The sequence below is a fragment of the Podarcis cretensis genome, assembly GCF_951804945.1.
Source record: "Podarcis cretensis genome assembly, chromosome: 5".
NCBI lineage: Eukaryota > Metazoa > Chordata > Lepidosauria > Squamata > Lacertidae > Podarcis > Podarcis cretensis.
Window position 1 is genome coordinate 11,333,460 of NC_137174.1, and position 21,327 is coordinate 11,354,786.

The 21,327-nt window shown below is 45.1% G+C and overlaps 1 long non-coding RNA gene across 1 annotated transcript in view; it reads right to left on the reverse strand.

Annotated features, from left to right (window-relative positions):
- LOC307215809 overlaps positions 1–21,327 on the reverse strand; it is a 275,531-nt gene that overhangs the window by 25,152 nt on the left and 229,052 nt on the right. The window lies entirely within an intron of this gene.

The window sequence follows — 21,327 nt, forward strand, 5'->3', positions numbered from 1 at the left end:
ATTCTGCCCCAGTCATATCCGCAAGTTCCATGTAGTCCATCACCTTCATCTGCCATTCTTCCCGGAAATGCTGTTTACCTTCCCGTCACAATGGTACCTATTTATCTACTTGCACTGGCATGCTTTCAAACTGCTAGGTTGGCAGGAGCTGAGACAGAGCAACAGGAGCTCACCCCATCGCTGGGATTTGAACCGCCGACCTTCTCATCAGCAAGTCCAAAAGTCTCAATGGTTGAGACCACAGTGCCACCTGGCGCACAGCATGGTTGCTGGCAGCATGACTATGTGATGCTGACGATAAATGACAAAATGTGTATTGTGTATTCCTTACACAGCAGCACCGTTGTCCAGTCAAAGGCAGTGAGGTATAAGGTAAAAGTCAAAGACAGTATTCTGAGTGTGTGCTTGTGTGAAAAAGCTGTGTGCATCTGCACACAAACACAAATAATAATGTTACAATAGTTAATAAAGCACACTGTGGTGTGATGATGATCTGGACTTTTTACATTGTTTGTTCGACTAGATTATGTCTTCGCTACAGCTGGTGAAATTTGGTGGCTTCTCCCATTATGAACTATCTTTGACCCCGGCACCAGCTCTTATTGTAAGAATGTCTAGGATGGTATGAATAAATAAATATCCTGACTTCCTAATATTTAATGTAAAGATCAACATACTGATTCTGTGTTAATGGCCATTTTTAATTGGACCCTCCTGTAACAAAGAACCACACTCCAGACAGACAATGATGTCATCTATTCTAGATGACTCGCGATCCAGGAAACACTGAGATTGGAGTGTCTGGGTAAATCCTTTTCCTTCGGAGCTATGAGTCACAGCAGAGCTCCCTCTCCTCCCAGGGGGCACCTTATTTGCTACACCCCATCCCTAGGGATGAGCAGATTGGACAGTTCTCTCCATTTCTCACCCTTCCAATCTTAAATTCAGTTCTCCACATTTCTGCAACAATTTTTTTTTAATTGTTAAATTAAATTGTTAAATTAAAAAAAATTATCAGTGTGTTAGTCCCAATTTCTCCTAATAAGCATGCATGTATGCAGTTTTGACTAATGGGCACCTGTTTGCAAGCAATTTCCCCAATATTAATCCACAAAGGTATGTTATTTCCACCAATATATTCATTTTTATACTCACTCTCCCCCAATATATGCATTTTTCTAAACATAGCTTGGTCGGAGAAGTCCACCACGAAATTTTCATAAGTGTAAATTTCAAAGGGCCACCTGTGCCCTTTAGGTAGGTAGTTTCTCATTAAAATGCAAACAAAAACAAATGTCTCTCGCCTCTCTACTCATTCCCCTTCCCAAATGGCATTTTTAAAAATTACCGTATTTTTCGCTCTATAACACGCACCCAACCATAACGCGCACGTAGTTTTTAGAGGAGGAAAATCTGTAGGCATGCCACCCGTAGGCATTCCCCCCATAACACGCACAGACATTTCCCCTTACTTTCTAGGAGGAAAAAAGTGAGTGTTATCGTGCAAAAAATACGGTAATTGGTTTAGAGTCATGAGGTTTCACTTTTAGCAGACATTTTTCCGGGGCATTTTCTGTGTGTCCAAAACACTTCCTGGGGGAGCCTGCAATTCAGGGCACCTCATACCTGAAGGAGCGTCTCCACCCCCATCGTTCATCCAGGACACTGAGGTCCAGCACCGAGGGCCTTCTGGCGGTTCCCTCAGTGCCAGAAGTGAGGTTACAGAGAAGCAGGCAAGGGCCTTCTCAGTAGTGGCACCTGCCCTGTGGAATACCCTCCCACCAGATGTCAAAGCAACTATCTGACTTTTAGACAACACCTGGAAGCAGCCCTGTTTGGGAAAGTTTTTAATGTTTGGTGTTTTATTGTGCATTTAATTCTGTTGGGAGCCGCCCAGAGTGACTGGGGAAGCCCAGCCAGATCGGTAGGGTATAAATAATAAATTATTATAATATTATAATTATCATACAGATCCCTCATAATCTTGGACAATCCCAGAAACCCTCGGAACAGAGGTGAATTTAGGGCAGCGCGACCGGTTCCATTGCACTGGGACCGAGCCAAAGGGGCGCCTTCCTGTCTCCTTCCCAAAGTCTAGTTAATGCTTGTCCAACTTTGAGGAGAAGCATAGAGAGCCCTAGGACCCTACCAGAGCCCCTCCCCACCTCCTTCCCAAAGCCTGGCACCTTGATTACCTGCCTTTGGGAAGGCAGGGAGTGCTGTGGGGGGCATCAAAATTTGGGTGCCATATTACCAAGGTGTGTCCCTGCTCTGAAGCACCCTATACACCCCTATGCCAATGATTCTTTGCAAATAATCTGAAGCAGGAGTTAACTTCTACTTTTAAAATCCTCCGGAAAAATAATCTCTCAAAGGACCGGTTGATGGCATTTTACCATTGTCCTGTTGAGAGTGTATTAACGTACGGTCTGTGTGTGTGGTTTGGGAGCTGCACGGTCAGGGGAAAACCAGTGTTGTCCAATGTTGTCCAGACTGCGGAGAGAATAATTGGGTGCACTCTCCCTACCTTGGATCAAATCTAGGATAGCGTGCACCCCAGAAATGATCTCTTTCAGAAGAGACAGAAATTAAGTGGTTTCCAGCTGTAATGCTTAAGAGATATGAAAAATAAGGTTCAGAAAAAAGTACAAACTAATGGTGAGGATTTGTTGAACTAACAATTTGAATTGGAATACAAGAAAGGGATATATGAGGAGGTCTGGAAAATAAGTTAAAAGAAAATGAGTAATGGAAATTTTATGTGTTTTTAACTATTTTTGTATTTCTGTATTTTTCTTTTTTGTATTTTTGCTATCTTTTTATCTTTTCTTTTTCTTTTTCATTTTATATTGTATTATTTCTTGGAAACTTTAATAAATATTTTATATATAAAAAAATAAATGATCTCTTTCAGCTTTTGCCTTCTGGAAGAAGGTACAGGGTTATGAAGAATAGGACTAGCCACCTGAGAAACAGTTTCTATTCAAATGCAATTTTGGTTTTAAATGCAGTGTAAGGTAGTCTTTATGGGAGTATATTGTATTTAATTATGGGGTATCAGAGCTTTAGGGGGCTAACCAGGCTGGGATAGCAGGCTAGTTGGTTTCTGAATGTCTGAGGTAGATTTTCAATTTCGTTGTTCTGTATGGGACAATGACAATAAAGATTATCGTATCATAAAAGGATAACACAGCTAAGGTGGGTGCTTAAGGCACCCATATTCAGATGTGAGGCACTGAGGAAGGATGGCTGCCGAGGCAGAAATCGATGGTAATCATTATCTCCAGGAAATGATTCCCTAGAACGATAAAACAGTTCAGGGAACTTTACCACCAATGACCCCAAGCAGCCTGGAACGTAAATCGGATGGAGGGATGCTCTTCTGCCTTTCTGTTTGTCATCAAATGGAACAAACATCTGGGGAGAGCGGATCCAAGCCAATAGAACTGCTTGACCACAAATGGATTAAAGCATTATGTGCAGCGCACTTGCATTGTGTCCTCTTCTAGATAAAATGCAGGATCTTAATAACAAAAGGGCAGAAATAAGGAAAGTAATAATTCCAGTTACATACAGGCCATATGGTTTTGACAACTTCACAGTCAGATAATTTCTTATTTGGGTTCATTCATTTTCTAAAGATTCAGTAAATAAAGTAAATGTAGTTAAAACATCCCATCACCTCCTGGCAAATAGAAGGGGAAGAAATGGAGGCAGTGAGAGATTTTACTTTCTTGGGCTCCATGATCACTGCAGATGGTGACAGCAGTCACGAAATTAAAAGACGCTTGCTTCTTGGGAGAAAAGCAATGGCAAACCTAGACAACATCTTAAAAAGCAGAGACATCACCTTGCCAACAAGCGTCCATACATTTAAAGCTATGGTTTTCCCAGTAGTGATGTATGGAAGTGAGAGCTGGACCATAAAGAAGGCTGATCGCCGAAGAATTGATGCTTTTGAATTATGGTGCTGGAGGAGACTCTTGAGAGTCCCATGGACTGCAAGAAGATCAAACCTCTCCATTCTGAAGGAAATCAGCCCTGAGTGCTCACTGGAAGGACAGATCTGAAGCTGAGGCTCCAATACTTTGGCCACCTCATGAGAAGAGAAGACTGCCTGGAAAAGACCCTGATGTTGGGAAAGACGGAGGGCACAAGGAGAAGGGAACGACAGAGGATGAGATGGTTGGACAGTGTTCTCGAAGCTACGAACATGAGTTTGATCAAACTGCGGGAGGCAGTGGAAGACAGGAGTGCCTGGCGTGCTCTGGTCCATGGGGTCACGAAGAGTCGGACACGACTAAACGACTAAACAACAACAAGAAGTTAAAACATAGTTAATGGCATTCCATATACCTGAGGTTAAAATGCTAAATTCTAGGTTTAATGGGAAAACAGTAAAATAATCAGGAACGCTTTTTTTTTTTAATGATGACAAAACATTCCATTATAATTATAATTTGCTGGAGGAAAACAAATTAAAAGTGAACCAGAAAGATGCGAATTTCTTCGATCTTCCCTCCATCATGAAGATCCATAGTAAAATGAATGTCCTGCAAAATATATATATTTACTATAATATATTCCAATAGCATTAACAGAGACAAAAATCAATTTCGTAACATATTTTAAATGATTTTGTATCCAATGAAAAGAAACCCAGGATAAAAGCAAAAATAATGCAGAAAATGTTTTCTAATTTAAAAACGTGTTTTATTTCATCGGCAGTTCAATAAAAATGGATGTATTAGTATTTCTAATTAGCAATAGGCAGGGCTGAGTAAATTGACATACTGCCTAAAGAACAATTATGTTGTATCTTTATCACAAATAAGGGAATGTTTGGGAGACTTGAGAATAATATTATCTGAGTAGTTTCGATACATTATTTTTTGACTGATTGGTTGAGTGACTGGCAATGCATAGAGACCATTAAATGATTTGGAAAAAATAATTTTGGAGAAACACACACCCCCACCAAAAAAACCCACCCAGTTCCAAAGTTTATTTAATTATACAATTTAAGGAAGAGGGAGCCAACCCAGCCAGTTATACCCAAAGATGGCTTAGAGAAATAAGTCCTGAGGGGAAACTGAAATATATTTAGTTACATATTAAGAAATATATGGCATCACTCATCCTAATAGATAATACATTTAAAAATGTGAGCAACCTGATATTTATGCCCTGCAAAGCTCTCCATAATTTATAATAGGAACAACTCTAATTGTTGGAATTGTGGTTGGCTACTTTCACTATTGGTCGGGATATCGGCAACAGATCTTAGGGAACAGTCAAATGATTTTGGAGCTTAAGAGTATGTCTTGAAGCTAAAACATTTCTATTGCCGTACTCAAAAGGTACATTCCCAGCAGATTAAATGATGGGATTTTGCAATTTTAAGCAAGATCATTTGGATTTTAAGGATAAAACGAAGATGGAGGAGGCTGAACCATTTTGAACAAGGCTGAATAGGAAACAAGGAGAGAAAGCTGTTAATTTTGACCTCTTCCCTGTAACCAACTACGTCTTTAAAAATACAGCATTTTTGCCAGTAACCGTTTTGTTATCTGGCAGATAACATCACACCATGTAGCATATTACATAGCGTGTTCTCCTTCATGGAGAACACGTGTTGTGGTGGGGGCCGACAAGACACACCAAAATTGTGGGACGTGCTAATTAATCATTGGCCACTGTTGTGATTGGGCTTCCCTTGTTGTCGGGATGAAGTTAATGTTGCCATTTTGTGATTGACAGCCAGAAACGTAGAGCTTCCTCTTTTCGCCCTGTGCATCGGATTGCCCGCCCCCCCCTTCCCTAGAATTAGGGTTGTTCGCATTGACCTTGCTATGCCTGTCATGGGGTCGTCTGCTCTTAGTAGGAAATTTGTCCATTTGGCTGATTGGCTGGGGCCATTTGGTTTTTGCCTACTGCGTAGCAAATCGTCACAATTTGTAAGGTTGCGGTTAGGCATTGGTTTTTGGTTTGGTTGGTTGAGGGGCATGGATTGGCTGTGCCTACCCCTCTAATGCTGCTGCTGCAAGGGATTCTGTTAAAGGAATACAGGGGCTCGCTATTGCTTTTGTCTGAACCCTGTGAAGGGTCTAGGGCCACGCAAGAGCCCCTGGTTGCATTTGGGGAGGGCTGAGGGCAGGTTCCCTGCTCCGTCGCTGTCCCCAAAATGTATTCCCCTTTTCTGACTTTCGCGTGCGTGCGAAATGTCAGTCTGTCCCCACCGGGGTCAGATAGTCGCAACCAACTCACATTTTTGTATTTTAATAAAGTTGTGGCCAAAATTATGCCAAAAACCTTAAACAAAAATTTGGTGTGAAGTGTGAGGTATTTGGGGGGGGGGGGGGGCTTGGGGACCTCGACACGCAAAACATTACACTAAGTCTAGCCATTATTGTCACAAATGTCTCCAGAGAGAGCTGCTTCTGCGGTCATTTTGGGTTTGCTAAGCCCTGCTTGGTTGGAGATGAGGGTCTGCATAAATTCTACCTTATGCTAAAGGTCAATTAATTTTGGTTCCTGAGCTTCCTGACGCCTCCAGCTCAAACCAAGCTTAGAGCGGCAGTTTCCAATTACGTTGGCTTGCCATCATCGTTGACATGGGGCGTTTTAACATTTCCTGCCAAAGCAGAGGCAGTGTTTTCATGCTGAAGAAATATTTGGAGTCTGCTATTTCTAGGTCAGTGCAGATCAGAAAATGCCGATTCCTGCTTAAGAAGCAAGCAGATTTAGCTTCCCCGGCTGAATATGATGTCCTTGTAAATGTCAGATACGATTCCAAGAGGAAGCTTACATTTCTCCGATACTGATCGACTCGATGATTTCATTTGCGGGAAGCCAAAACCGATGCAGATGGACTCTTCTTCCCCCTCCGAGAGGATTTTGATTGACCCAAGATTGGAACCCAGCCTTGGAGCAGTAGGTCGAGGATGAGTTGTAAACCACTAAATTTTGGCTTCGCAGGCTTCACTGTTCAGTGAAATGTCAGCATGCCGTGGAAGATTTGGGGAAATACTTGCAAATAAAAGCAGATGTGTAATTGATTTGAGATTCTGAAATTAGACACATGACTGACTCTTAGCATTTACGACCCACAGTTGAAGCCCCCTCTGGGCTGGAGGAGTTGAGGTTTCTCAACCTTGTTACTAAGTTGTATCTTCAGAGTTGAGTGCACCTTAGTCATGTAAACTAAGCTCGTGCCATCATGGTTCATCCAAGATGCTGGAATTCTTTGACATCCAATTGTTTGTCCTGAAGCATCGTGGTTTCAAAGGGAGCAACTTAGGCTAATCCCCACAGAAATGCATAGCTCAGTGGTAATGCATATTGCATAGCCAAAGCTACAGGTTCAACCCCTGGTAGGGCTGCCATACGTCTGGGGTTTTCCAGACATATCTGGGATTTGGTCTCCGGAAATAGTGTTGAGGAAAATTTCCGGAACTCGCTAAAATGTCCGGGAAAACCCAGACATATGGCAACCCATGTCGGGAATGGATTTATATATATATTGGGGCAAATTTCCTATTAAAAAAAAAAAAAACCAGGTCAGAAATTTTACACCTCAACAACTTTGGTGTCCGGATTGTCACTCTCTGAAATAAGGTAAAGGTAAAGGGACCCCTGACCATTAGGTCCAGTCGTGACCGACTCTGGGGTTGCGCGCTCATCTCACTCTATAGGCCGAGGGAGCCGGCGTTTGTCCGCAGACAGCTTCCGGGTCATGTGGCCAGCATGACTAAGCTGCTTCTGGCGAACCAGAGCAGAGCACGGAAATGCCATTTACCTTCCCACAGGAGCGGTACCTATTGATCTACTTGCACTTTGATGGGCTTTCGAACTGCTAGGTTGGCAGGAGCAGGGACCGAGCAACGGGAGCTCAACTCGTTGTGGGGATTCGAACCACTGACCTTCTGATCGGCAAGTCCTAGGCTCTGTGGTTTAACCCACAGCGCCACCCATGGCCCTGTTCTCTCTGAAATATGGCAACCCTAATCCCTGGCCTCGTGAGACAGAGCCTGCCTGAAACCCACTACAAAGAGGCTGCCAATCAATCTCAGCAATACTGAGCTAAATGGACTCAGGAAGCTGGTAAAATGTGGACTGGATGTGATAACTATTAGGTGGATTTGTAACTGTTTGACTGACCAAACCCAAAGAGTATTCAGTAATGGTTCCTCGTCATCCTGGAAAAAAGTGACAAGTGGGTTGCCACAGGGTTCTGTCCTGGGCCCGTTGTTCTGCAACATCTTTATAAATGACTTGGATAAAGGAATTGAGGGGATGCTCATCCAATGTGCAGATGGAACCAAAGAGGGAGGGGGAGCTAATGCCGCAGAAGAAAGAATCAGGATTCAAAATGACCTTAACACATTGGAAAACTAACAAAATGAGTTTCAATAGGGACAAATGTAAGGTTTTGCACTTAGGCAGGAGGAATCAGATGCACAAATATAAGATGGGGGACACCTGGCTTATTAGTAGTGCATATGAAAAGGATCTTGGTGGACCACAAGCTTAATATGAGTCAAGAGTGTGATGCAACAGCATAAAAAGAGCTACTGCTATTCTAGGCTACATCAACAGAAGTATAGCATTCAAGGGAAGTAATAGTCCCACTCTATTCTGCCACACCTAAAATTCGGTTCTGGGTTCTGGATGCCACAATTTAAGAAGGATGCTGACAAGTTTGAATGTGTGCACAGGAGGGCAACTAAGATGATAAAGGGTCTGGAAACCAAGCCTTATGAGGAGCGGTTGAAGGAGCTGGGCATGTTTAGCCTGGAAGAGAGGAGGTTGAGAGGAGATATGAGAGCTAGTGCTATTTTTCTAGAAAAAGAACTCACTATGAACATCTCTCTTGTTCTCTTAATGGCGCCCACCTGAGAGGGGCCACAACTGCAGTTCTCCCACCACCACTATAACCCCCTCCTTTCCTTGAGATCACTTTGCAAACACGCCCTGTATTTCTCTCTTTTTAAAAAAAAAAAAAATAATATTTATTAAAATTTTAAAGGTTACAGAAAGAGAAAGTAAAAATACCACATTAAACAAAAATAAAACAACACATCACAATATGAAAAAACAGAGAAATAAAATCCATAAAACAGAGAAATAAAGTCCATTCTCTCCCTTTCCCATTGCGTGGACAGGCAGAGTCCCCCAGACCCCGGGCGCCCCCCCCCCGTCATGTGGAATAACGACTCAAGACAATGTGCTATGGGATTAAATTGGCCACAACTTGATTATATTTCAGATGTGGGTAGACCTTGGCTCAGGCATTGGGCATTATCCCTCCCAGTCCCATGCCGGGGATCTGGGGAAAATCAGGGTTATCCAGTGTGTGGGGGGGGGGGGAATGGGCCGGCTCTGGAGAACACATGTTCAAGCACAGATAGCTGCCCCCATTACGCCGCCGTAGCAGGGGAGAGCAATGATGACCTCTCGGCGTACGGTCAAAGCCTCCCCTCAGAAACCCCTTTAACGGGGAACCCTGGCATTGCCGCTGCAAAGATTCTGCAAAGACTAAAGGATTCTGCCCAAGGCCTGATACCACCAAAGTTGTGATGTTTTGCTACGGGAAAGGCAAAACCTGCCAATGCAGGGGAATTCCTTTCCGGCCCTTTAACAGTGACCTTGACGTAGCAGCGCCCGCGTACCTGTGAAGAAAAGGTTAACCTGAAAAATAAGACTTACTTGAGGGTGGGTAGGGTGGGAGAAGCTCTGGAGCCAAGTGAGGATTCCCAGGTAAGATCCTCCCTCTATTGTGTGGGCAGGTAGTCCCTCCCCTACCTGGCCTGGTCTCCTTGGCAACGCTTCCCCCAGGCAGGATTGGACAGCTGACTGAGGTAGGCAGAGACCTCCAGGTATCCCACCTGGGGGAAGGTGAAGCCAAGCCTGTGTTGATGGAGCCGCTCAAGATCCAGGGGCTTTGTGCATCCACACAAAGGGTGCTCCCCGTTGTGGGGAGCAGTCATTACTTTGTCCAACATTGGGGGGAGGGGAGGAAACCACCCGTAACTTATGCTATGCTTTTCCTGTGACAGTTTCACTCCATCTCAGGCACAGCACGTTCACACGCTAGTCAAAAGTTTAGGCTCATCATGGTTTTGCTGCCATTCCTAAACTGCTACTCCAGGCAACATCCTCCTGGAAAACCTAGGCTGACAAAACTACTATTTATTTACCCATGAATGCATGGCATTGATTTTCTCAGTCAAACTGTAGACAAAGTGAGCACTTTTAGCTCTTTTCTGAAGGAGGAGTTCAAACACCTATTTCTCCTTGCTGGGGCACAGATTGGGGGTTTGGAAGTTTTGTAGGGGAAGCAGTTTCGCTTTTTGTACGTGTTGTACTCACCGGGGGATTAATAGAGGACAGGATTCTCAGGTGCTGCCTTTCTCGAACAATTAAGGTTCACATTAAACTTCCTTTTAAAATATCCACACGCAACATAATTAATCCATTGTTTTTACAAATAACCCAATCTGTCAACTCGATGTTCCACTTTGGTTTGAGTTGTCAACAATTTTAATCTCTAGAACACAAGGCCATGGCAGAATTGGCTGATGACCATTAAATCAAATATGAGTTATTTGAGGCATGATCCTAGGATTCAAATATCCCAGCTGGTGAATTTTAGGATATACCGTATTTTTCGTCCTATAGGGCGCACTGGCCCATAGGACGCACCTCGTTTTTTCGGGAGGGGGAATGAATTTAAAAAAATTATTTCCCTCCCAGCCGCAGCTGCCGCCCCAAGCTTTGTGCACACTCGCCCGAAGCACGGGGTGCGCACCGACCCCTCTCGCTCTCCAGGCTTCAGCGAAAGCCTGCATTCGCCCCACACATAGGACGCACACACATTTCCCCTTCATTTTTGGAAGGGAAAAAGTGCATCCTATGGGGCGAAAAATACAGTACATACCTTGGGTTACAGACGCTTCAGCTTGCATTTATTTGGGTTACGGACCGCCGAAACCCGGAAGTACCGGAACGGGTTTCTTCCGGGTTATGGTGGTCGCGCATGCACTGAAGCGCTAAATCACGCTTTGCACATGCACATAAGCGCCAAATCGCAATCTGTGCATGTGCAGATGTGCCGCTGCAAGTTGCGAATGCTGCAAGTTGCGAACGTGCATCCCACATGGATCCTGTTCGCAACCCGAGCGTCCATTGTGGTGGAAATAGGGACGGTGGCAATAATTCAATTTGGTTTTCATTTAAAGGCCGGCCGAACTAGTTTGCATTTGCTGAAACAGTATGCCAAACTTTGAAATTCACATTTCTCCAAGTTTTGCAGTGCAGGTGGCCAGCCCAATAATACATACCAAAAAACACGTATATTACTAAATATAATGTACAAAAAGGCATCATTTGCTGTGCAAAAAGATGTGTGTATGAGGAGAAATTTACGCTGAAATGCTGGTGAATTTTCACGAGAACTTTGAACAAACAAACAAAAAAGGCAAACTGATGTGGAGAACTGAATTAAAGGTTGGAAAAATGAGAAGCTGAGAGAAGTGGAAATTGCTCATCCCTGGGTGTCTACCCAGTGCCGTAGCGTGGGTTGTCAGCACCCGGGGCAAGGCAAGTAATTTGTGCCCCCTAACCCGTGGATTTGCGCCCCCTAACCCATGGATTTGCGCCCCCTAACCCTAACCCCCAAATGTTGTGCGCCCCCCCTGCACCCCCACGCTACGCCACTGTGTCTACCTATAATGCAGATGAAAATTCTCCAGGACAAACAGGAACAGAGTAGGAAGAGCAAAAAGTCTCTCATATACAGTCATACCTTGGCTGCTGAACGCCCTGGAACTCAGAAATTTTGGCTCCTGAATGCCAGAAACGCAGAAGTTGTTGTTTCAGTTTGCAGAAGCTGTACGCCGGCTCCCTCGGCCAATAAAGCAAGATGAGCGCTGCAACCCCAGAGTCGGCCATGACTGGATCTAATGGTCAGGGGTCCCCCTTTACCCTTTACCCTGTTGGATGAAGGGAAGTATAGAAATGTTAATAATGATAATAATAATAATAATCCCTGCTTAGAGGCTCACAACAGTTCATGAAAGGGAGGGTGCCATACTTTCTGTGCCTGGCAGATTGTGCTTTGTATGGGTAGTGGAGTTAGGGGCTGCCTTGGGGCTAATTCCTTGTTGCTGGGTGCAGATTGGCCCCATTCAGGCTGACGTGAACAGTCTTCTTCTTTGGCGATCACTCATAGCCGAGTAAGATTGTCTTCCATGAACGCAGTCTTAACAGTGAGTCCGTAAGTGACTGGGGAGGCCAATTCTGGATCCACACATCCTTCCACAGTGGGGACATTGGTTTCTGGGGAGGTGATCACGGTGAGGGTTTGCCAAGCGTGCCTTCCTCTTAGCACGTTTCTCCCTTTCGTCCTGAGTTCAAGCATCTTCAAGGTCCATGACACCAGGCCAGTGTTTCCCAGTTGTCAGTGTTCATACTACATTTTTAAAGATTTGCCTTGAGAGTCTTTAAATCTCTTTTGTTGACCACCAGCATTATGCTTTCCTTTTTTAAGTTCGGAATAGAGTAGTTGCTTTGGAAGATGATCACCAGGCATCCACACAACATGACCAGTCCAACGAAGTTGATGTTGAAGAATCATTGCTTCAACACTGGTGATCTTTGCTTCTTCCAGTACACTGACATTAGTTCGCCTGTCTTCCCAAGTGATGTGCAATTTTTTTCAGAGGCACCACTGATGGAATCTTTTGAGGAGTTGGAGATGGGATTTATAAGTGGTCCATGTTACACAGCAAGGTTGGTAGTCCAATAGCAGTGGGAGTTGTCAGCCTTGTATGGCCACTCTGCTCTGTTTTTTGAAGGGGATTCCACTACCTCCAATTGCATGTTGGAAGTGCAACAAATGCTGAACAACAACCCTACCATATGCTCCAATATTTCCGAAAAAGAAATCAGGACCCACACACCCCATCCTGTTACTCATGCGGTGGTGGTGACTGCCTGCCACCACACACTCATAAGGAGGGCTGCAGAACGAATTTCTGGAAGTGGCCCTGTTCTGCAGGAAGCCAGGGCCCTCCTTGTGTATGTGTGGTAGGCAGTGGTGTCAGACCAGCAAGCAGCGGAACCAAAAGAGCACGGAACCCAAAGAGCACATCTTTTGGTTCCACCCTGTTTTGGTCCCCCTCGTCTGAAATCCTGGGACACTCCTGGTTGGAATCAGAAGCCAGGGCAGTTTCTGTAATTCTGGGATGTCCCAGTAAAAACGGGACAATTGGAGGGTCTGTCCTAGTCAGAATAATTTCCTATTCAATTTAATGTGGTCAGGTTATAGGAGCGCACCTTAAATTCCATTACGCCAGTGCGAGTGGCTCATATAAATGCTCTCCCAGCCTGTGTTTTACAAGCTGGTACCAATGAATAAAATCCCCCCCTGCTGCTTTGGTTGTGTCTTGCCAGCAATAAATATGATGGATTGTATCTCACGGACCAGGCAGACTGTTGTTGCTAGAGAGCTGCAGTGTTTACCAAAGGATGGCGAGGAATTATTCCCTTGAGTTAATTGTAAATTTCAAGAGTTTGCCCTAGAGAGCTAGGAGATAAAGTGTCGTGCAAACAAATTATGCGTAGCCCCAACAGTGCTTCTGAGGTTGTCACAGATTCGCTGGCACATGCTAAATGCATTAGAGAGTAGACACAGCTAGAGATTGCCAACAGAAGGTGGAAATGGACTGTGGTCCCTTTCCCAGGAGTTCCTTTGCTGAATGGCAGAACGTCTGGGATGGAACATTTGCAAATAATTAGCTATAATTCATTGCTACTGTAGCTCTGAAAGCAGTGGCACAGACCTTGGCCCCCTTGAGGGTTTCAGGAATGAGCCGTTTCCATGAGAATTTAGACAGTGATTTGCTACTGCACATCTCCTGGTACATTGTGTGGCTTCTCTACTCAACAACACACAAGGAGATACCTTCTGTTCAGGGTCGGCTCTCGCAAAATACCTTTCTAGGGAGCTCGTGACTGCAATCTAGCTGTGGTGGAGACCATTGGTTGGCGCAGTGGGAATCAGCTGAATGAGCATTTTACACTGTGGCTGAAAAACAGCCCAGGGGTGACAACAAATACCGTATTTTTCGCTCTATAGGACGCACTTTTCCCCTCCAAAAATTAAGGGGAAATGTGTGTGCGTCCTATGGAGTGAATGCAGGCTCCTTGGCTTCAGCGATAGCAACATGAAGCCTCCAAAGTGCAGAGGGAGCGCTCCCTCCGCACTCCGGAGCCTTTGCGTTGCTTTCGCTGAAGCCTGGAGAGCGAGAGGGGTCGGTGCGCACCGACCCCTCTCTTTCTCCAGGCTTCAGGGATAGCCACCTGAAGCCTCCAGAATGCAGTGGGAGGTCCTGCTGCGTTCCAGAGGCTTTGGGGCTCCATTTCTCCTGCCGCTTCGCTGAAGGGGCGCTGAGCAGAGAAGGGGAGAATTTTTTTTTTCTTATTCTCCCCCTCTAAAACCAGGTGCGTCCTATGATCGGGTGCGTCCTATAGAGCGAAAAATACGGTATATATAAATTTAGGAGTAATACATGCACACAGGTAACATTTCCACGGGCGAAGCATTCCCCACGACTGCTTCTCCATGCCAGGAAAAGATCCCCCTGTTGGATTCCTACCTGTCACAGGGCTGTTGATGGCTCATGCCCGCCAGGGGCCAAGTCGAATGGTCGTTTCAATGCCTTCCTTTTCAATGGGTGCCAAAAGGAACCAGCGGTTCAGCATCTCTGGCAAAGAACGTGGGGCAGGTTTCCATTCCATGAGTCAGGGCAAGAAAACTAATTGGGATCAGCTGGTGGAACTCTCTTAATGCTTGCATGAAAAGAGCAAATTGCATCCTGGCAGCAGAAAGCGTCAATAAAACCAGATCTTCCAGCCTTATTATGTGGCTTGTTTTTATTGTAATACTAATTCGCAGCTACAGAATACGCTGCGACCATTTCCATATACTGCAGGAGAGTTATGCAAGTCCTAGGGCCTGGACTGCATCACTAGCAGCTCTGTAACCCCGATGCCACTCACACAGGGCTCAGAGGCCCATAAATCATTCCCAATCTGTTTCTCTCCTCTCCCTTCCCCCTCCCCTTTAAACTGCACCGGGAGTTAAGAGAGCATTGTACTGGGAAACACATTTTCACTCAACATGCAATTTACCTCGAGGGAAAGCTTCACCTATTAATTTTTCTTTGTCACACAGCTGCTTGTGGCATAGGAGCCCATCCAGGAAAAAAGGTGGCAAACCTAGGTAAAGGGACCCCTGACCATTAGGTCCAGTCGTGGCCGACTCTGGGGTTGCGGCGCTCATCTCACTTTATTGGCCGAGGGAGCCGGCGTACAGCTTCCGGGTCATGTGGCCAGCATGACTAAGCCACTTCTGGCAAACCAGAGCAGCGCACAGAAACGCCGCTTACCTTCCCACCAGAGTGGTACCTATTTATCTACTTGCACTTCAACGTGCTTTCGAACTGCTAGATTGGCAGGAGCAGGGACCGAGCAACGGGAGCTCACCCCGTCGCGGGGATTCGAATCGCCGACCTTCTGATCGGCAAGTCCTAGGCTCTGGTTTAACCCACAGCACCACCCGTGTCCCTCAAACCTAACAGGGTGGAAAAAACCACACCAGAGACAATGGTGGCTCTTCAATGCCAGTGTCTCTTCCAGAAAAGAAGACCTCTGCAGGATGAGATGGAAAGGCCGAGTTAGTCCAGCATCTTGTCTCACAGTGGCCAACCAGTTGTCCACGAGAAGCCCCAGAGCAGAAGCTGAACACAACAGGTTCTACATAAATTTTATTTATTAAATTTGCCGGTCACTTTATCTTACCCAGGGCAACCCAAAGCAGTTTACAGATGAAGGAGAAAAAAGCCTTCTTATGAGAAGCTATCTACCAAGAAGGCTGCAGTTATATGGCCGCTGCGTGTTCCAGGGGATCTTCTTCTTCCACAATCACTCGTAGCCGAGTAAGATTGTCTTCCATGAACTTAACAGTGAGTCCGTAAGTGGAGGCCAATTCTGGATCCACACATCCTTCCACAGTGGGGACATAGGTTTCCGGGCGGGAGTTGATCACGGTGTGGATTTGCCAAGCGTGCCTTCCTCTTTGCACGTTTCTCCCTTTCGTCCTGAGTTCCAGCGTCTTCAAAGTCCATGACACCTTTGGTAAAACTGCAGCGCTCGCAGGCCAGTGTTTCCAAGTTGTCAGTGTTTATACTACATTTTTTTTTTAGATTTGCCTTGAGAGAGTCTTTAAACATCTTTTGTTGACCACCAGCATTACGCTCTCCATTTTTAAGTTCAGAGTAGAGTACAGTGGTACCTCGGGTTACATACGCTTCAGGTTATACACTCCACTAAGCCAGAAATAGTGCTTCAGGTTAAGAACTTTGCATCAGGATAAGAACAGAAATCGGGCTCCGGCGGCATGGCGGCAGCAGGAGGCCCCATTAGCTAAAGTGGTGCTTCAGGTTAAGAACAGTTTCAGGTTAAGAACAGACCTCCGGAACAAATTAAGTACTTAACCCGAGGTACCACTGTAGTTGCTTTGGAAGATGATAATCAGGCATCTGTACAGCATGACCAGTCCAATGAAGTTGATGTTGAAGAATCATTGCAATATTGTGTGTGTGACACACACAGAGAGATAGATTTTCAGTGCCATTGAGTGAGTTCCGATGTTGCAGTCCCTCCTCCCCTGCAGCCCTGGAAATCTCTATTGTACTGGTCCAACCAAATTTCTGTTGCTAGTGCCAGAAAGTGGACGCATTGGAAACATTTCAGGGCCAGGAAAGGAGAGGACTGATTATTCCTTCAGTGGTTTTTGCCTGTCTGTACTCCAAATGTGCAGAAAACAGCAAATGAGCATCTTTGTTGAGCACTTCTTCCAGTGTGATTTCACTGAAGTGGCTGAGAGCAGAAACTTATTGTGAGAGCGTTGTAGACCCTCCAAGTGTCCCAATTTTTGGGTGACGGTCCCGGATTTACAGAAGCTGTCCCGGTTTCTGATTTGATCCCGGAATGCCCCGCTATTCCTTGTTGTTGTTGTTGTTGTTTAGTCGTTTAGTCATGTCCGACTCTTCATGACCCCATGGACCAGAGCACGCCAGGCCCTCCTGTCTTCCACTGCCTCCCGCAGTTTGGTCAAACTCATGCTGGTAGCTTCGAGAACCATCTCATCCTCTGTCGTCCCCTTCTCCTTGTGCTCTCCATCTTTCCCAACATCAGGGTCTTTTCCAGGGAGTCTTCTCTTCTCATGAGGTGGCCAAAGTATTGGAGTCTCAGCTTCAGGATCTGTCCTTCCAGTGAGCACTCAGGGCTGATTTCCTTCAGAATGGATAGGTTAAGAAGCAGGCATCTTTTAATTTCTTGGCTGCTCTCACCATCTGCGGTGATCATGGAGCCCAAGAAAGTAAAATCTCTCACTGCCTCCATTTCTTCCCCTTCTATTTGCCAGGAGGTGATGGGACCAGTGGCCATGATCTTCGTTTTTTTGATGTTGAGCTTCAAACCATATTTTGCGCTCTCCCCTTTCACCCTCATTAAAAGGTTCTTTAATTCCTCCTCACTTTCTGCCATCAATGTTGTGTCATCTGCATATCTGAGGTTGTTGATATTTCTTCCGACAATCTTAATTCCGGCTAGGGATTCATCCAGTTCAGCCTTGCGCATGATGAATTCTGCATATACTGTATTTTTTGCTCTATAAGACTCACTTTTTCCCTCCTAAAAAGTAAAGGGAAATGTGTGTGCATCTTATGGAGCGAATGCAGGCTGCGCAGCTATCCCAGAAGCCAGAACAGCAAGAGGGGTTGCTTCTTTTGCTGCGCAGCGATCCCTCTTGCTGTTCTGGCTTCTGAGATTCAGAATATTTTTTTTCTTGTTTTCCTCCTCCAAAAACTAGGTGCGTCTTGTGGTCTGGTGCGTCTTATGGGGCGAAAAATATGGTAAGTTAAATAAGCAGGGAGACAAAATACAGCCTTGTCGTACTCCTTCCCCAATTTTGAACCAATCAGTTGTTCCATATCCAGTTCTAACTGTAGCTTCTTGTCCCACAAAGAGATTTCTCAGGAGACAGATGAGGTGATCAGGCACTCCCATTTCTTTAAGAACTTGCCGTAGTTATTGCCATAGTTATTATAGCTATTCCTTCGGACGTCCCTATTTGCATCGGAGAAGTGCTGGGAAGGGTATGGTGTTGGCCATTCCCAGGCCTGCACAGGAAGCGCAGTTCACAAGCAGGAATAATGGACTTGGTGAGGAATGACCGCTCCCCGCTTAAAACGGGGGGCGCCCTTTGCGTGGACGCGTGCAGCCCCTGGATCTGGAGCGGCCCCAACAGCACAGGCTTGGCTTTGCCTTCCCCCAGGTGGGATACCTGGAGGTCTCCGCCTACCTCAGTCAGTTGTCCAATCCCACCTGGGGGAAGCGTTGCCAAAGAGACCAGGCCAGGTAGGGGGAGGGATTACCTGCCCACACAATAGAGGGAGGATCTTACCTGGGAATCCTCACTTGGCTCCAGAGCTTCTCCCACCCTACCCACCCTCAGTTAATGTCTTATTTTGCAGGTTAACTTTTCTTCACAGGTTTTGCAGGTTAATTTTGCTTCACAGGTATGCGGGCGCTGCTACGTTAAGGTTGCTGTTAAAGGGCCGGAAAGGAATTTCCCTGCATTGGCAGGTTTCGCCTTTCCCGTAGCAAAACGTCACAACTTTGGCGGTATCAGGCCTTGGGCGGAATCCTTTAGTCCATCTTCCTCTTTGCGGCGGCGATACCAGGGTTCCCCATTAAAGGGGTTTTTGAAGGGAGGCTTTGGCCGTATGCCGAAAGGTCGTCATTGCTCTCCCCTGCGGCGGTGGCGTAACGGGGGCGGCTATCTCTGCTTGAACATATGTTCTCCAGAGCCGGCCCATCCCCCCCCACACACACACACTGGATAACCCTGATGCTCCCTAGGTCCCTGGCTGGGGACTGGGGAGGAAGAACGCCCAATGCCTGAGCCAAGGTCTACACACATTTGAAATTTAATAAAGTTGTGGCCAATTTAATCCCATAGCACGTTGTCTTGAGTCGTTATTCCACATGACGGGGGGACCGCGCGGGATCTGGGGACTCCGCCTGTCCACGCAATAAACCATGTCAGTTCACCCAAACTTTAACACAGGCAGAGTGCTGAGTGTGAAACCATCAGAGAAAGGAGGCGCCACATTTTCCCAGAGTATGAATGAAACCACAGAAGAACCATGTTCTAGTGAATTAACATCGCTGGGAGAAAAAACTCTAAGGGGCCGAAGCACAGGAACCCTCTGGGGGGAATCAAATGCTTGCTGCACATTTTGCAGGTATTATGTCGGCTGGCCTCAGGTCATGTTTTCCTCCAAGTATTCTGGCAAGTATAAACTCTTGCAGAGATGGATGCTAGCAGGATAATTAAAATAATGTACGAGGATATTTGTTTTAAAAAAATTGTTGAAAGGTTTTGCCATCGAAGGATGGAAATGTGCCTGTCAAAAGTACTCGCAAGAGGAAAAGGTTACTTACAAAAGCGGGAATAAACTGGAACTGGCATCAGGAAAGAACAGAAAAGTCTGTCATATCCAGCAATTTTGCAGTTGCAAGGCCTTCTTCGTGCACCAGGAGTTCTAGCAAGGGGCCCTGCTGGTATGAAAACAGCTCACAGTACCAGCCATGAAAATTCATATATTCAGATTAGCTGGATTTTTTAAATATATTTTTTGGCACCGTGGCTCTCTTGCAAACCTAAAAACGCCTTTCTTTTTTCATGCCTCCCTCCGTGATTCCCACCCGTCTACATTAGTCTAAGGACTTTTAATATATATATATATATATATAATTTTTTATTAGTTTTTTTTTTTAACATATCATTTTCAACAGTAATTAAACATACTTTTACATCTTACTCAAATTTATGACTTCCATCAATCCTGTCTGAAAATTTTCCAATCTAATCTCTCAGTATGCATTTCTTATCATCCCTATTACATTTCAAACTCAGAACCAATATCTCTATCATTTTCTACTTTGTAACACTTTGTATATTTCTCCTTACAAAACTTCTTGTAGTCCTACTAGCATAATTTGTTGATTACAATTGCTCTTCAAATAATTCATATACTTCTTCCAATCTTCTGTAAATCTCTGGTCCCGCAGGTTTCGAATCCTTCCTGTCATTTTGTCCAATTCTGCATAGTCCATTAATTTCGTTTGCCATTCTTCTTTCATCGGAATTTCTTCTTGTTTCCATTTCTGGGCTAACAATACTCTTGCCGCAGTTGTTGCATATAAAAACAATTTAACATCTTGCCTATTAATGTCCTGACCTATAATACCAAGTAAAAATGCTTTTGGTTTTTTTAAAAATGTATATTTCAACATCTTTTTCATCTCATTATATATCATTTCCCAGAAGTTCTTTACTTTTTTACATTCCCATAGTCTAAGGTTCTTTTACTCCAGGGTACAGACTCCTCTTCAAGGCAAACTTAGAGACAACTGACCTGATGGATGGGTGGAATCTGAACATGTCCCTCCCCTTGATAAGGGTTGGTTTGTACATTGGTCCATCTCACTTGCAGGGATGCTGGCACTACCAAAGGTTTGGTTCTCAAAACTCACTCGTTAGAAAGGGGCTGTTCATTTGCCACTTGCCTGTATGGTTGTAAATGCTCGTCTACCCAGGGAATACATTTTGACCAGCAATTCTGTTGCTTACAGCCCCTTCCTTCCTGCATCTTGCCTTTCTGGTGCAAGACTTGATTTTGACTTTACAAGCCAGATTTGATGAAGCAAAGTATAGGCTCAGACCTTTAAAATATGCCCTTCCAAAACTCCCCTTAATATTACAATATTAAGAACCACAACTGATTCAATATTCCCAAGACAAAGAAATTGTATCCATTAAACGTTTTGGTCAATTTCTTCGGCTTTGTTCTGCATTTTAACCAGCAGCTTAAAACGCAGCAAGGTAATTCTCCTCCCTCCACACTGCAATTCAAGTTGTGTTTTACGTTGCTGTGCTCAGCGTTTCACAATTCGTTTCCTTGTCCCTGCGACCCTCCCCAAATGCAGTAGCGTCGGAAGTAGTTATACTAAGAGGGCACAGAGTAGAAAACGTCTTGGCCTTGATTCATGCTACAACACCCAAGCAACCTTTGAACTTATGTTTCCTGAACAGCACACCATAGCAAATTCACACTGGGTGGGTGCGTGGGTGGGTGGGAGCAGAAAGGGAATCAGTTTCTGATCTGCCTGGGTAGGGTGGGGTGTCTTGCC